The sequence below is a fragment of the Triticum aestivum genome, chromosome 5D, assembly GCF_018294505.1.
Source record: "Triticum aestivum cultivar Chinese Spring chromosome 5D, IWGSC CS RefSeq v2.1, whole genome shotgun sequence".
Classification (NCBI taxonomy): domain Eukaryota; kingdom Viridiplantae; phylum Streptophyta; class Magnoliopsida; order Poales; family Poaceae; genus Triticum; species Triticum aestivum.
This window is the reverse complement of record NC_057808.1, coordinates 2041452-2045540: the sequence shown is the minus strand read 5'-3', so window position 1 is coordinate 2045540 and position 4089 is coordinate 2041452.

Sequence of the window (4089 nt, the reverse complement as noted above, 5' to 3'; positions counted from 1 at the left end):
ACCAACCAAAGCCATATGCCCCCCATTGCCCTCGAAACAATCCCCATCACCTGGCCTTTTGCGGTCTGGGGACTGGATATGGTTGGACCCCTTAAAGGTGGAAGCCATAAGAAGAAATATCTGCTCATCATTGTAGGTAAATTCACTAAGTGGATTGAGGCCAAACCGGTCAAAAGGGCCAAGCCGGACCAGTGATAGACTTTATATCCGGTGTTGTACACCATTATGGTGTCCCACACATCATCATCACCGATAATGGCTCCAACTTTACAGCCGATGAAGTGAAAAATTGGTGCGCCAATCTGGGCATTAAGCTCGATTACGCCTCCGTCTATCACCCACAAACAAATGATCAAGTCGAATGAGCCAATGGTCTTATTATGAGCGGCATTAAACCCAGACTAGTGCGGTCTTTGAAAGAGTCAGACAAGCACTGGGTGGAGGAGCTCGACTCCGTGCTCTGGGGGTTGCGGACCACGCCAAATCGCACTACCGGATACACACCTTTTTTCATGGTGTACCGTGTACGGCGCAGAGGCTGTGCTACCCTGCGACATTATTCATGACTCACCTCGAGTACGCATGTATGAAGAGAGAGAGGCCGAGCTAGATCGGCAGGACAGCTTAGATGCCCTGGAGGAGGAGTGCGACGTTGCAAAGGCCCGTTCTGCATTTTATCAACAACAGGCCCGAAGATATCAAAGCAGAGAAGTACATGCCAAGACTTATAATATTGGCGAACTAGTTCTACGCTTGCCGGAGAAGAAAAAGGACAAACTCAAGCCCAAGTGGGAGGGTCCCTTCATCATTGACGAAGTTCTCACTGGAGGAGCGTACCGCCTGCCTGATGCCTCAGACAACCGCTTAGAGCCAAACCCATGGAACGCGGCCAGGCTCCGAAGATTCTACGCCTAGCGCCAAAATCTTTGTTCGTCTCCTTCTCCCTCTCGTTTCCATTATTCTCCTCTCTTTTTTGCTTTTATCTTCTTTTTTGGCCTTAAAGCTTTCGTCCGGCTCAACCGTGCACTTGTGATGTATACATACTCAAATATGTATATCCACCATAGTTGGGGGCTTGTTTAACAGAAGCTTATTAAATGTTATTTTTTGAGCATCAAGCTCATCACATATGCGCGTTTTTCCCATATGAACCTTTTCTACACCACTGTATGCATCGATATGACTTAAATTTTAGCCAAGCTGGGTTGCCTGGCTCCTGTGCTTATGCCCTACGTTCCCATTAGTTCGGCTAGGGCATAAAGGGAGCACCTCTGCGATTGTTACTGCCGGGTCGTCCGGATGTGTACCTCAGACTGGGTGAAGCCGAAAGCTAGCGTTCTTAAGGGAATATTCGGTCGGTAGATTACAGATGTTTTTTACATTCATTCCATTAGGAACCCCCAGATGTTACTTATACTGCGATTGTGCCAATCACAATTCGGACATGCATTTTTACGCACGCACACCCAGGGAAAGGAACCCTTAACGGAACTATTCTCTCTGGAAGATGTTTCTTACACTTTCAGTGTAATATAACATAACTAGCCGGATACTTGTCTGTTCAACCAACTATGACCCCTACGCCTGGTTTCCAAGCATACCCCAGTCTACTCGGCCGCGCGGGTATTCGGAAACACTCCGCGCCCTTGGGCCCAGAGGTCGAAGTGAAAAGGTCTGCCATGACAAGCGTTTTACAATTCAGCTAGAATTACACATGAAAAGGAAAGTACATAGTCATTTAAGACTCAAAAACTTCCAGTTCTATTGCATCCAGCAGGCTATCTAATTTGCAATCTTGTTCGGAATACTTGGCGGCTACTTCTACTTGGTTATATACCAAACTAACGGGAATTTCTTTCCATCTGACCCTAGAGGCCCGACCCGAGCCATATGATTTGGATCAAGCTTGGTATACCATGTTTTCACCATGGCCCAGGCTTCTCGCGCACCCTCTCAGCAGGCCAATATCTTCCATAATCGGATACGCCGCCGCGCTCCCTTGTATAGCTCCACAAGCTCCTTCATACCTCCTTGAGGGGAGGCGGACGGCCATAAAGCCTTGGCAACACTCCGCATTGCCTGCCGCGATTGCTCGTGCATCTGGGATAGCCCCTGCAATAGATCGCTCGACGATCCGGATACCTCCTCCTCGGGACGGCCCGTCAGCATACCTACAGACATAACTCTGTTAGTTCCTTTCCTCGCCGAATTACACGGTGGTAAGTACAAACACATACTAAATATGCCGCCTTGCAGCCTCTTATTCTCCTTCACGGAGTCAGCTAGCTAGGCCCGCACATCCTTCAGCTCTTCGCCCAGCTGGGTCTTGGAATCCTGGAGTTGCTTTCTCTCATCCACAGCTTGTTTCAGCACACGTTCACCCACAACACATAGCCTTTTGGCCTCTCTTTCATTCGCTTGCGCGACTTCAAGTGCTTCCATCAGTTCATCTGACGATCATGCCATGATACATGCAACATTGTTTGCATTACTGGCATATACTTATATTTTCTCGTTGGAGGGGAACATTACCAGGTGACGCCTTCTTGGATTTCTCCAGTTCGGCGGTAACAGCATTTAGCTGTGTCCGGCACTTTCCCAGCTCTTGAGAGAACAGGTAGTTCTTCTCTGTTAACACCTGGGTATATAGCGATCCTTAAATCAGTTGTGCCAACTGCTTCAAGTCTCGGGGGCTACTAGTATACAACTATTGCATTTGGACAAAGTAAACTCACCTGCACATCTTTCAAATATTGGCCTGTGGCTCTGGCAAGCCTGATACGTCTCCATCGTATCTACTTTTCCAAACACTTTTGCCCTTGTTTTGGACTCTAACTTGCATGATTTGAATGGAACTAACCCGGACTGACGCTGTTTTCAGCAGACTTTCCATGGTGTTATTTATGTGCAGAAACAAAAGTTCTCGGAATGACCTAAAACTCCACGGAAGGTCTGTTTAGAAATAATAAAAAATCCTTGCAAAAGATGAAGACCAGGGGGCCCACACCCTGTCCATGAGGGTGGAGGGCACGCCTACCCCCTAGGGCGCGCCCCCTACCTCGTGGGCCCCCTGGAGCTCCTCCGACCTCAACTCCAACTCTATATATTTGCTTTCGGGGAGAAAAAAATCAGAGAGAAGAATTCATCGCGTTTTACGATACGGAGCCGCCGCCAAGCCCTAAAACCTCTCGGGAGGGCTGATCTGGAGTCCGTTCAGGGCTCCGGAGAGTGGGATTCGTCGCCATCGTCATCATCAACCATCCTCCATCACCAATTTCATGATGCTCACCGTCGTGCATGAGTAATTCCATCGTAGGCTTGCTGGACGGTGATGGGTTGGATGAGATCTATCATGTACTCGAGTTAGTTTTGTTAGGGTTTGATCCCTAGTATCCACTATGTTCTGAGATTGATGTTGCTATGACTTTGCTATGCTTAATGCTTGTCACTAGGGCCCGAGTGCCATGATTTCAGATCTGAACCTATTATGTTTTCATGAATATATGTGAGTTCTTTATCCTATCTTGCAAGTCTATAGTCACCTACTATGTGTTATGATCCGGCAACCCCGAAGTGACAATAATCGGGACCACTCCCGGTGATGACCATAGTTTGAGGAATTCATGTATTCACTATCTGCTAATGCTTTGTTTCGGTACTCTATTAAAAGGAGGCCTTAATATCCCTTAGTTTCCATTAGGACCCCGCTGCCACGGGAGGGTAGGACAAAAGATGTCATGCAAGTTCTTTTCCATAAGCACGTATGACTATATTCGGAATACATGCCTACATTACTTTTATGAATTGGAGCTAGTTCTGTATCACCCTGTGTTATGATTGTTACATGATGAACCGCATCCGGCATAAGTCTCCATCACCGATCCAATGCCTATGAGCTTTTCATATATTGTTCTTCGCTTATTTACTTTTCCGTTGGTACTGTTACAATCACTACAAAACACCAAAAATATTACTTTTGCTACTGTTACCTTTGTTACCGTTACCACTACTATCATATTACTTTGCTACTAAATACTTTGCAGGAGATACTAAGTTACCAGGTGTGGTTGAATTGACAACTCAACTGCT